At 48.2% G+C, this 13,413-nt stretch overlaps 1 long non-coding RNA gene across 2 annotated transcripts; it reads right to left on the minus strand.

Moving 5' to 3' along the window:
- Positions 1-6,000: 6,000 nt before the first annotated feature.
- Positions 6,001-13,302, minus strand: LOC109118535. 2 transcript variants are annotated; one of them, XR_002025877.1, is made up of 5 exons: positions 13,178-13,302; positions 12,859-12,966; positions 11,612-11,789; positions 10,064-10,180; positions 6,001-6,134 (listed from the first exon to the last, which is right to left on the minus strand). It is a non-coding gene; the product is annotated as an uncharacterized LOC109118535 (long non-coding RNA). The 2 variants fall into 2 exon arrangements; XR_002025876.1 differs by lacking the exon at positions 13,178-13,302 and having other exon boundaries at positions 12,859-13,054.
- Positions 13,303-13,413: the final 111 nt, after the last annotated feature.

Raw genomic sequence — 13,413 nt, forward strand, 5'->3', positions numbered from 1 at the left:
TTTTTTTGGGGCCCGTCTTTGTGTTTGTGAGTTTTTTTTTTTTTTTTTTTTTTAAGACAGTCTACGTTTTATGCTTTCCTAAATTTGGGAGATTTCTACTGTATCTTTGGCTTTGGGTTTTGTACTCACAGCTTTACACACTGCCTGGCCTCCAGGCCTTTTTCTGAAATCCAGGTGGAAGTCTTTCTGACCCCACAACTCTTGCATTTTATATTATCTACAACCAGCACAACGTCTATGTCAAGGTCGGTTGCCAGCTGGAGCAGGAGCCAGGCGGGCTTATTTTGGCTGTAGGGTTCAAGTGCCTGTCTACTAAATCTTAAGGGAAACTTTTTTATTTTATTTTTTTGAGACAGAGTCTCTCTAGGCAGTTCAGGCTGTCCTTCACTCACTGTGTAGCCCAGGCTGGCCTCAAACTTGTAGTGATCCTCCTGCCTCAGCCTTCCAAGTGCTGGGATTATAGGTGTGTGCCACCATGCCCAGCATGTGGTATGACTTTTTTAGGCTGCTGTCATTTTGGAGCATGGTGCTCTGGGGTTCTCTCTTTAAACCAGTCTTTTACCTTTATAACTTTTTTTTTTAAGGTACTAGGTATTGTACTTGGGCCCTTGAGCTTACCAGGCAGGTGGCAAAATCACTCAGCTAAATCCCCAGCCCATACCTTTATAACTTTGAGGCTATAGAGGCTGGAGTCTTATTGGTTTCTACGATGGTTTTTGGCCATTTTTTGTTGTACTTTTTTGAAATATTTGGCTTTTTTGATGAGTCTTTTTAGTGACTAATTTTTCTACACTTGATCTTAGCCAAAAGGCTGAGATGCAATGTGACTAATTTTTTTTTTTGTTTTATCTTTGTAGGCTGCAACATTTTTGGAGCCTTTTTTTTTCTTCAAAACTTAAAATGTTTTAAATTATTTTGTTAGGCTCTTTGTTTTTGATTTTTAACATAAATCTTATTAAAAGCTTCCAACAGTAGCCATGACCCCACCTCAACATTAGACTGCTTTGAAAATTTTTTTTGCCAGATTCATTAGTCTGCCATCTTTAATCTTATTTTTAGGCAAAGTCTCTGGACATGAACAAAATGTAGACATTTTGCCAAGGCATAACACACATTGTCTGGAGTTTAATAGCCAATGTAGAACCTGGTCCTTTGGTGGGGGGCAGTTGAGACAGAGTCTCATTATGTAGTTGAGACTGATCTGGAACTCACTATGTAGCCCAGGCTGGTCTCAAATCACAGTGATCCTCCTGCCTCAGCCTCCTGAGTGCTGGGATTGCAGGTGTGAGCCACCACATCCAGTTTAACCTGGTCCTTATTGGCAGAATTTTTATTATCCTTCTGGTCTCTTGAGCTCTGACCAGAATCTCTTATTAAGTATAGCCTCAAGTGTTCTAGCTCTGTTTTTTTAGGCAGCATCCCTAAACCTTTGTTTTAACTTTTTTTTTTAAACAGCTTTAAAAGCTCTTAAACCACATGGTCAAAGTCACAGCAACAAAGCTGGGCATGGTGGCACATCCCTGTGATCCCAGCACTCAGGAGGCTGAGGCAGGAGGGTCACTGTGAGTTTGAGGCCAGCCTGAGCTACATAGCAAGATTCTGTCTCAAAAAAACAAAACAAAAACAAACAAAGTCACAGCAACAACCCCACTTCTGGTACCAAATTCTCTTAGTTGCTTTTCTTATTGCTGAGACAAAAAATCCAACATCCAAAGTTAAAGGAGGGAAGGTTTATTTATCTCACAGTGTATAGAGGTTCCAGTCCATAATCACCTGGCTCCAAGGCAGGGTGGCAAAGCAAAGGGGCATCATGAAAGAGAAACAGTTCATGGTGGGCAGAAAATAGCAAAGCAACAAGTGACAACCACAGCTCTTTCTATCCCTTATACCTCAGCTAGACTACTTAAGACAGGCAGCACTCACACCCTTAACCCCAGTGCCCTTGAGCCTACCACTGCACCATGAATCAATCCCAGTGTCACACACTCTAGATCCAGCCCCCTCTGAAGAAGCCCCACCTATGACCACACATCTAAACACAAGCCACACTCGCCTGTGTTCAGTGTGCAAGGCCATGATGGAACCAGAGATGACTGTAACTGGAAATCTCTCTTTCCATTCTGAAGAGGTGAAAACATAAATCAATGAACAAATTACATGCTTGGGGACAAGGCCACCAGAAATACGAAATTTGCTTGTTTTGCTTTCCCCCTTTAATTGGGTATCAGTCTAGAACTAAATTGTCCCGCAAAAGTCTCCTGTGTTCAGAGGTGGATCTTTGGAAGGCAACTGGATCTTGGGGAGCTGAAATCATCAGTGGATTCTCTGGTGACTTTATAGCTGAAGGTGCTGTTGAGGGGGTCTGGTCAGAAGAGGGACCTGGGGGACCTGGAAGGTGTGTTCTCGTCCCTGGCTCCTCCCTTCTTTCTCTGCTTCCTGGCTGCCATAGGGTAAGCAGCTTGTCTCTACCATGCTGTTTCTGCCCCAGAACAGCGAACCATGGGCCGATCCCTCTGAAACTGTGATGATGTGCCACGACCACTCCAGTGGAGTCTGCGTGACAATGCCGGTCACCTGGCAGAAACCAGACCAGAGGTATCGTCCCCACGGGGTTAAGCCTCCTGGAGGTCCTTGGCACACACCGTTGTGACCCTCAACCAGGTGGTCATAGTGGTCTCCAGTGTGGTGGTGCTGCTGCTGCCCTGCTGCCTGGTCTGTCTGTCTATGTCCACATTGTGACCACTATCATGAAGATTCACTCCACTCAGGGACGCCGCAAAGCCTTTGAGACCTGCGCCTCTCACCTCACTGTGGTCTCTATGTCTTATGGGATGGCCCTCTTCACCTACCTACACCCTCACTCCAGGGCCTCAGCTGAGCAGCACAAAGTGGTGGTGCTCTTTTATGCTGTGGTGACCCCCATGTTGAACCCTCTCATCTACAGCCTACGGAATAAGGACATGAAGGCTTGCCACGACCACTCCAGTGGAGTCTGCGTGACAATGCCGGTCACCTGGCAGAAACCAGACCAGAGGTATCGTCCCCACGGGGTTAAGCCTCCTGGAGGTCCTTGGCACACACCGCATGCGAAGTCAGCCGTGAAGAGAATAGCTGGCCTCTCTGCCTGCAGTTTGGGGACATTGGGTTCATTTATAATTCTGTTCTATTTTGTCTTTATTACTATTTGTCCATTATCTGTACAATTGTATTCTGGGCCCAGGAAAGGTTAGGAACAATTAGATGTTCCTAGAGATGGGGAGGTATTGAGGCACAAGAGGACAGGCGGCCAAAGTGCTGACCCTGAGCCCCGGACTGTGAAGTCCTGAAGGTGAACCTGAAGGTGACATGCTGAAGCCAGTCCTTTGTTTTACAAACTTCCCCTTCTGACTGCGTATAGGTGTGGTCTTACCTTGACTCAATGGTCTTAGCTTTTGTGATGGTATATAGGTGTGGTCTTACCTTGACCTTGTGGTCTTAGTTTTTACAGTACTATTGTCTATCTTTCTCATGCCTGCCTGTGCCTGAAATCACTCTTGAGGTGTGCCCTTGAAACTAGTATATAAACACCTAGAGTTAGAAATAAAATTGCAGCAGCATTTGCAAACTTCACCTCGGTGTTGAGTGCTTTTGTCTGACTGTCATCGCCGAACCTGCTCCCACCTTTCAGAGAACCTGTATCTCCTCGTGAAATCCCATGTTTGCTGCCCTACGGTTGGTAGCAATGATGCACATAAACCTGTCCACGTGCTGCAGGTGCTGGGAAGTTTGTCCCAAGGACTAGAAGGTGACCCGTGCCATTGGCTCCTCTCCTGACAAAAGAGGCTCCAACATCGGGCTAATCATGATTTATTCTTCAGACACAAACAAGGAGGACACACAGGTCTCACTGGCACTGGGTGATCAGCCTTGGTTGATAGCTGTGACTCCCCAGAGGCAGGGATCCTACAGCGATCTGCATCTGCAGCTGTGTAGATGCCAAAAGGTGTGCAGTATGTGCGCTTTCCTCCCTCCTACACATGTACACACATGCACACACGCGGACACACATACACTTGTGCTTAAAATGTTTTTTCCAAGTACTGAGTATTGAACCCCGAGGTGCTGTACCACTGAGCTACATCTCCAACCCTTTTTTGAGTTTTATTTTTAGACAAGTTTTCACTAAATCATTGAGTTACCCAGGGAGAGCCTGAACTTGCCACCCTTCTGCCTCAGCCTCCCAGAGTGCTGGGATTATAGGTGTGCACACCATGCCCAGCTGCCAGAAAGTATTTTAAGCTCAGTATATAGCTCGGTGGCAGAGCACACACTTATGTGCCGAGTTCTGGATTTTACTCCTGGTACCAAAACCAGAAAAAAATCAGATTTTCAAAGCGTGCTGTAAAGTCTTGCCTTCATTATAACATGGCTGGTTTTTATCTCTGCCAGGAACTCCACTTTGATAAATTCACTCTTCTCTCAGAAGCTTGCATGGGAGCTTCCAGCTCTGCACAGCCCAGCCAGTCCCAAGGCACACTGTGCTGGTGTCTTAGTCTCGGTCAGGAGCTGAACACAGACGGCAGTCACAGAGGGTGACGGGACACAGAGCCCTCAGTGACAGTGAGACATGCAGACCACAGGGTGTGGAGGTCTGGCAGGACACAGAGCTCTCCCTCCCATGTCCTGCAGAAAGAGTGCTGTGTGGACACTCGGGCAGGCCGGTGAAGACAGGAGGTCTGGAAGCTCTTTAGCACTGCTGTGTGGGCCAACAGAGGAACTGCCCCTAGGCAGGAAAGGACATTTCTCCTGTCTTTTATCAGCACCCCAACTGAGGGGACCACCTAATGATTTTTTAGGATAAAGTAAAAACAAAAGCTTTGCGTGTAAATGGAGCATAAATTTTCAATAAAACAACAAAGTTAAATACCTAATAGTTTCTCTAGTGTAAGAAACACTCGAAGTGTAAATAAGGTAGAATAGATACTGTGAAATAGGAAGAAAGGGACAAAGGGGAAGGGGAAATGGGAGGGGTAGGGGATGGAATTAATGTGAGAAAATGAAAAGTAATGGAAACAAAGTCTTGCAGATAGGGAGGGAGGGGGTTGAAGGGAGGACAGGGGAACAGGGAAAAAATAAGAACCAAGATTGACTATGTAAAGGTACAAATTTCCAACAATGAATGTCATTATATTGTATACATTAAATGTATCAATAAAATTAATTTTTAAAAAACAGCAAAGAGGCCGGGGATTTAGCTCAGTGGTGCTGTGCCTGCCTTGCAAGCGTGAGTTACTGAATTTGATACCTGGTACCAAAAAAAAAAGAAAAAAAAGAACAGCAAAGAAACATTTGCCCAAAAAGAGTTTTAAAACAAACTTTGTGAGCTGATGCAAGCAGCAGGAACCTAAAGCTCCAGCTACCCCCAGGCTGGGGTGGGCTGTCATCTCCAGGACCTCAGACTCCTGCAGGCAGGGAAATAAAATGAGCTATGAAAGACAGAGGCTGTGTCGGGAAGCCCATGGGGAATCTCTCTACCTTTCTCTTCTGCTGTGAGTCAAAACTACTCTTTTTAGAGTCTTTAGAAAAAGAACTAGAGGAGCACATGTGTGAGGCCCTGGGTTCCATCCCCAGCACCACAAAATAAGTACATAAGGTATGGTGGTGGCGGTGGCAGTGGTTATGCTGGGGTGGAGCCTCACCCCCCACCCTCAGAGGACCAGAACCCAGCGGGGTGGTCAGCTGGGATTGGAGCCCAGCAAAGCCAGAGAGGGCCTTCAGTGTCCTGTAGAGGAGAGGAGAGGTGGCTCTCACACCTACTGACTTTTTCTGGAAACCTTAGAGCTGGAGAACCTCCCCAGGGGACACGGAAAGCAGCCCGCTCCCAGTCACCAAGCACAGGTGGGGCACGTATGGTTAATGGGGCCCCAGGGCCGAGAGCCTCCAGACTCACAGGGCGGAAGCTCCTCTACCCAGCCCCTAAATGCTAGATATGAAGATGGAAACTGCTAGGACCCAAGACACCGAGTGACCTTCAGGCACTCGCCTCATCCTGGAGCTTGGGTTTCAGCCGACAGGAAGTGTGGATGTCGCCATGCAGCTTAGCTGTCTTCAGTCTGTCCTCAGAAGGGCGGGAGCTGGCCCCTGAGGTCAGGGCCCTGTGATGTCCCAGCCAGAAAGGGAAAGGAGATGGCTTTAACTTGGGAAGACCTTGCTCAGACGAAGTCTTCCTGCCTGTCCTTGGTTCTTTTTCTCCCTATAAGAGCTCTTTGCACCACAGTTTGCAAGATGGAGCTTAAGGATGATCGACTCTCCATCCTCTCAGCGCTGACCTTTGAATAGCCCTCATTGCCTTCCCAACAACTTGTCTCTTTTTTCTTTTTTTGTGGTACTGAGGACTGAGGCTTCAGGGCTCTCCACCACTGAGCCACACTCTCTGTGACCTCAGCCCTTTTTACTTTTTATTTTGATCCAAGGTCTAAGTTGCCTAGGCAGTATTCAAACGTGCAAATCCCCTGCCTGAGCTTTCTTCCCATACCAGTGCTTGTCTCCTGAATACAGGGGACTTAAGTTATGAACTCAGTTCATTCATGAGGGCAGGTTCTAACTCAAGTTAGTTGTTTGTTTTTGCAGTACCAGGGATCGAACTCAGGAACTTGCACTTATGAGGCAGACAGCAGAACCACTGAGTTAAATCCCCAGCCCTCAAGTTGGTTGTAAGTCAAGACTATTTTCCCCATTAAAAATAATGGAAATACCCATAATGCATTCTGAAACTTCCAAAGTACCCCTTAACTGACATTTTCATAATAAAGACCTGTATAATGTAATTCACCAGAAACACCAGTAATTTTCCTAGCGTATTCACCAAAGAGTTACAAAATGTGCGTAGTTTACCAGAAGCAACAATTTCATACTGTCCTCACCATTCAAGTGGACACCTTTGGCCTGCAGGAAGGGAGGGTGAATGAAAGGTGGTTACTGTTTGAAAGGAGAGTCCCCTCCCACAAGAACATGGGGAGTCTGGCTCATTCTGGCTTTCTCCTTTCTCTCCTTGGGAAAGTATGTTGCTCAGTAGGACCTGCTTCTGGCTCACTGTTTCTCAACCTTTTCAGAATTAAAACCTTGTCTAGGGTTGTGTGTTTCTGTCTTTTCTTTAACACTGTTCTACAGTACGACATGACATTGTCACTGAGTGAGTGAATGCAACCATTGGCTTTTTCTCTCTCTGGCTGGGCTTCTCTACAAATGTTTGCAGCTCTGTCCCTGTTTTCAGGATTTCCTTTGTTTCAGATGAACTTTGCTGCTCTGATTGTTGATGCTCCCCCTCCTTTTCAGAAAGCCCCTCAGCTGCCATTCTCTGTTGCTCAGCCAGAAGCTGCTGGAGTTCCTCTGTGGACAGCTCCTCTGAGTGTTTCTCCCCCAGCTCCTCAGCATCACCACTGTCTACCTGCAAATGCTGTGGACTCCATCACAGTGACAGTGTCATCAACCACAGAATCAATCGAAGGCTCAGGCTCCTCTCCACAGCCTTCAAAATCTCTTTCCCATACACAGGCAGAGCTCAGTGTCCTTAGAGAGACACTGGCCCAGAATTTCTCAATTAACCCCACAAAGAAAAGGGTGTTGTGATGTTCCTCCCAGAACTCTAAGATTAAATCTGTGTCTGAGACCATCTGGAAGCACTTCAGGAACAGTTCCTTGGTGTATAGCTTCTTAAAGTTAGCTCTAACCTGCTGGTCCATAGGCTGCAGTGGAGGAGATATATTAGGTGAGGGGAACTCGACTGAGAGCCATGGGAATTCTTCAGCCAATTCTTCCAAATCTCACGAGTGGGCAGGAGAGTTGTCCATGACAAGGAGAACCTTGAGTTGTAAACCCTTGTCCTCCAGATATTTCTTAATGGTAGGACAGAAAGGCACCCTGATCCACTCAAGAAAAATGTACTCTTGTTACCCAGGCTTTTGTGGTAGATCTCCACATGAGCCCCAGCCCATTCTTCATGACTTTGTTTTCTGAACACTCTAGGGGTCTCAGAGTGATAAACCAAGAGAGGCTTTATCTTGAGGTCACCATTCACAATGGCACATAGCAATAAGGTTAGCCTGTCCTTCACAGACTTGTGGCCTGGCATCTTCTCTTCCTAGGTAATGTGTCTTCTCCTGTGCATTTTCTCCCAGAAAAGGCCAGTTTCATCCTAGTTGAAAACTTTTTTTTTGGTACCAGGGATTGAACTTGGGTCCTTCCGCTTGCAAGGCACGCCGCCGAACCATTGAGCTAAATACCCAGCCCACAGTTGAAAACTTGATGAGAGCAAAAACCATTTCTCTGTGGCATCATTTTGAAGTGGTGTGTATAATTTTCAGCAGCCCTTTTATCAGCACTGGCTGCTTCACCATGCCTAGTTACACTATGAACCCCAGCTGTCACTTTAAAATTGTGAAACCACCCCTTACTGGCACAAAATGTTTCACAATTATTGCTCTTTATCCTTTACAAGATCTGCACTTATAGCCCTAGCTTTTTCACAAATTATAGACTCAGATAGTCTAACTTGCCATCTGCCTTTCATTTATCCACACTAATAATAGCCTTTCTACCTCACCTAACACTGTTGATCGTGACTTACTAATTTGAGTAACACCTTTAGCCACACTAGCTTCCTTATGCAAATCTTTTTGTTGAAATGCTGGATTTCTACATGCTGTACATATTAGTGAGACTGGGCACACAAACACCACTCTCATATTTCTCCACAATTTCCTTCTTCTTTTAGAGTGTGACTGCTTTCTTTACCTTCCCTTCCTTAGTTTCTTTTCTAGCTTTTCTGGGGCCATCTTGATAGCAGTAATAGTAGCAATTATATAAAGCACTGACCGAAATCACGTCCACAAACACATGCATCTGGGCTCAGACTGATGCTTAGGTATGCTCACATAAGATTTTCTGGCATCATGAGTCTTTGTTTACAACTACACAAGCAGCCAGCATTCAGGTCATAACTCAAGACTTTGGTTGTAAATTAAAATTAAAATTCTGGCTGTAACCCAATTTATATCATATGTGAGGCCAGTCATAACTTAAGGGTCCACTATACTGGTTTTGAGTGGTGAGCAGCCAGAACTTGGTCCAGAAACAGACTAGCAAGAGCAGGGATCAAGACAGTGGGGACACTCATGAGAGACAGCAGTGCTGGGCCAAAGCTGAAAAATGGCCAGCAGATCGTATCCCAGCCTCTGCCGATGAAGGACACAGCAAGGGCCAAGGGGAAGTGTCCTCTCCCACAGCCAGGGCCCCCTTACATGGACCTACCTTGGGACAGAGGCAGCTCCAAGTGAAAATGATTAAATTTTAAACCAGAAAAATCACTAGCATGTATGAAAACAAACAATATTGGAAAAACTACTGCAGTAGAAGCCTTCAAGTAAGCACCAGATGGACAACTTCTTCCTCCTCCCAAAAAGAGGTAAAACACAGGCAGATGGGTCCACATGATAAAGTGCTGGGAGGCTATTTCAAGCCTCTTGGAAACAAGCCACTACTTCTGATGATTTGTATCTGTGCTGAGAGTCTCCAGACAAGAAGGTAGAAGAGACCCTGACTTGACTGATCTTTTCACTAAGAACACGAGAGACCCCTCGGGCCCGTGGGCACACTCCCGCTTTATTGTCATCAGCTTACATAATGCCCACCAGGGTGCTCCTGAAGTCACTGATTTAGAGTTATCTTTACTCTTTGCCAGGCAAGGTCACTGCAACTTCTTCTCTGGAATACTCTGTCAGGGCAACTTGACCCTGTGTTCCTGGCTTAAGTCATGTATGTTTGGGTCAGAAAAAACTACCTAATTTTCCTTTAAAATGGAGTTGTTACTTTGCATCAGAACATGTCTAAGCTCTCCAAAGTAGGTGCAGTAGGGAGGAGGCAGGCAAGAGAGGGAAGCTCAGCTATGGGGAAATGAAGAGAGGTGTGTGTTATTCAACTGACTACAGATTGTGAAAGGCCATCTACGAGGCCTGTGCTGTTCGTTTCCACTGATGTCATGATAAAGAATTTCAGATGCATGGAATTTGAAGTACTGGACACTTACTTCAGAGGACTGAGGTCTTGCAGGGTAGAGCTTAACAGATCAAAGGTGACACCAATTACAGAAATACAGTTTCATAATCTCCAGGATTTACAAAGAATGTGGGATCCTGAGGAGTGACTGGAAGGCAAAGCAAAGAAGAAATCGTACAGAAATGCTATGCAGTTTTGAAAGCCAGTGCACCACCCTGGGAGTGCTCAGAATGTCTGCTCAGGGTAACACACAGCAGGGAGAGTCGTTAGAGCACTGCAGTAACCCTTTCCGAAACAGCCAAGAGTGACTCAGAGACTTTCCCAGAGTCAGAAAAGCCATCTCCAATCCTTTCAGTGGAAATGAATAAGACCTGAAATCATCTTGTGTCAAACATTTGTTAAACAGACAGCTCTCCTGGAACACAGCTGGCAAGGACTCCTGGAATCAGTCACTGTTAGGAGGTCTTGCGCGGGGCTGGGTAGAGTAAACATGGCACACACACTGGCTGTCTCCTGTCTGGCTTATTCTCGTAAAATTAAAATTCTGGTGGTGCACAGGCGATCCTGGCCACGCGGGACTGAGAGTGGGCAGCGGCACCAGCTTGCCCCCACTCCTGCAGAGCTGAATGCCCCGCACAGCCCCAAAGTCCTCTCGGCTGGGAAGAGCCCCAAGCAGCCTGTTGTCTGGAGTGCACAAAGCCCACTTCCTGCACTTGTCAGCCACCCCAGCTCCCCAAACAGCCCCACCATCCTGGCCCCTGCTCTGTTATTGGACTGAGGTCTGGCTGCTCACTGCTCAGAGGCCAACACTCAGCAATGTGGTTGCTCAGAGCCTGGGGGTTGGACATCCAAGATCAATGTGTGGGCAGGGCTGACTTCTCTGGAAGCCTCTAGGAGAAACCGTGGGCTTGTGAAGGCTGCCTCTCACTGTATCTGGACATAGCCTCTCCTCCGGTGTCTTTCTCTGTGTGCACAACCCCACAAGGCCCTATCATTTTAAACCAGGCCACCCTCACAACCCATTTAACTGATCAGCTCTCTAAAGACTCCTCTCCCAGTGCATCACACCGAGGTCAGGACCTCAGCACGTGAATTGGGGAGGCAAGGGGTCCAGCCGTAACAGCATTTTCTGCACCAAGGTAATAGGTGGCCGGGCATTCTCAGGCCACCCATAGGCCCTCTCTGGTGAGATGAAATCCAACACAAGCACATCCAGTGCCCAAGCCTGTGTGCCTTGGGCCTGGAGAATAAGAACAGGGTAACCGGGGAAGACGTGGGGCCAGGTGGAAAGAAAGATTTGCCAGTCAGTCTGCTTATTTATCCTTGGCTTTGCTCTGGAAAGGACATGGAGAGGAGGGGACTCCCAGAGGAACAGGACCACAGCGTCCACTCCGATGCTGTCCACCCTCTCTCCGCCCCTCTTGACTTCTTGGCCTTTGCCCTGCGCCTCACATGTGGCTCTATGACCAAGGCGCCAGCCAGGGCCTGAGTGGGACATTCAGGGCTGCACTGTGGGCTATGGGGGTCTGCATCCTGTGCAAAAGCTGATTTCCGTAGTCCACAATTAACAGAAACTTACTGGGTGCCGATTACATTCTGCAGTCTGCCGCTACCAGGCTGAACTGGCGCGTGAGGGGCAGTCTTTGGTTCCTTCTTGGTGCTGGGAGGGACCCAGGGCCCCTACATGCCCCTCGGGGACTCTGCCTGAGCTGAGGCCCCACTGGCCATCAGTAACAGCCCAGCATGCCCATATGAACCTGAGAACAGTCACAAAGGACATGGAACAGTCGAGGAAGAGAAAGAAAAGGTGATTTACAACTTGGACACAGCTAGGAAGAATTGAGGCTTATATTACAGCCTAGGAAAAGTGGGCGGTTTGCAAGCTTTAAACCAGTAGAAAAACACCCACAGTACACTGCCCCAGGATATTTGTCAGTTAGAGGAGGAAGTCATTAAAGCATTTTTGGCAGATGTTTAGGTAGGCTAAGACCCGTAATAAAATTTATCTAAAGACATAAAGAGCAGTGAGACATGGTCAGGGTCCAGGGGGGTGGAGGGCCGAAGAGAAATCTTGCTCTTCCCAACCTTGACCTTGAACAAAAACTGACCCTGAAGACCAAACACATTTCACTTTAAGGTGAAGCATTCAGAGCAGTCCTGAGTGTTTCTAAAAGCCCAGCTCTCTGCTCCGAACACGATGAAGAACACGAAGTGGGGTGAGGGCACCCCAGCAGGCCGGGTTTCCTCCTCTGAGTCTTGGGGAGGAGAAAGCTGGGGACGGGGAGCCCCGAAGCTCCCATCTGCTTCCCTGGTTCCTCCTGCCTTTGGTGGTCTTTCCCTCAGGGACACCTAGACTTTCTCCACACGTTGCTTCCACAACAAATGCTCAGCAAAGCTAAAATCATCACCAGGCCCCCGCAGCAAGCATCCCACCACGTCTTGCAAACTCCTGCTGTCCTCTCAGACCAAGAAGTGGCACTCCAGAACACATTTACGTGGCTCAGCAACTTTCCCAAGAGGCTAGGCAGAAGCTGAGCGGGTGTAAGCCTGTGATCTCAGACTTTGTAGGCTGAGGCAAGAGGATCGCGAGTCTGAGCCAGCCTGGGAAAGTTATCAAGATCTTGTCTCAAAATTAAAAGGGAGAGCTGGGGATTTAGCTCAGTGGTTCCAGCACCTGCCTCGAAAGCCTAAGGGCCTGAGTTCAATTCCCGGTAACCCCTCCAAAAAAAATTAAAAGGGAAAAGGGTCGGGGATGTATCTGTGTACAAAGGCCCTGGGTTCAATCCCCAGTAACAAAGGGAGGGGGAGCCGAGGGCATAGACATACCCAGAGGAGCCTGGTCCAGACCCTGTGGTCAGTAGGGCAGCACATCTGCGGGACGGCCAGCTCCACGACAGAAAGCAGCCGCCACACCCTGGATCCTCGTACGTCTGTCTTGGGTTTGAACAGTTTGTGACCCCAGGGCCTGTCACCAGAGTTCGCCTCCCTGCGTGGGGGATGCGCCCCAGCAGCCACAATCCTGCCTCCCTGCGCCCAGAAGGGAAGCTGGTGTCGCCCAGGACCCCGCCAGACCTCCCCTCCCCGCACCCCAGGACCCCGCCGGGACCTCCCACCTTGGATCCAAACCAGCGACCCCACAACGTACCTGTTACCCAGCAGGGGACCCTGCCCCCAAGTACCTGACTCTGGGTCCGCCCCCCCCTTCCGGGTCCGCTCCCGGACGCCGGTCCGGGGCTGGGCCGGGGGCGGAGCCTGCAGGTGGGGGCGGGACTTTACCGGTACCAGTTTGGGGTGGGAGGGGCCAAGGAGAGGCGTCAGATGGGGGCCGGCTTCCCGTGGAGGGCTTGGAAGACAAAGTTCGGCGCTGATTGGTGTTCAGGA

This window comes from Fukomys damarensis, unplaced genomic scaffold (assembly GCF_012274545.1).
Source record: "Fukomys damarensis isolate Sample0158 unplaced genomic scaffold, DMR_v1.0_HiC HiC_scaffold_30, whole genome shotgun sequence".
In the NCBI taxonomy this organism is placed as follows: Eukaryota; Metazoa; Chordata; class Mammalia; order Rodentia; family Bathyergidae; genus Fukomys; species Fukomys damarensis.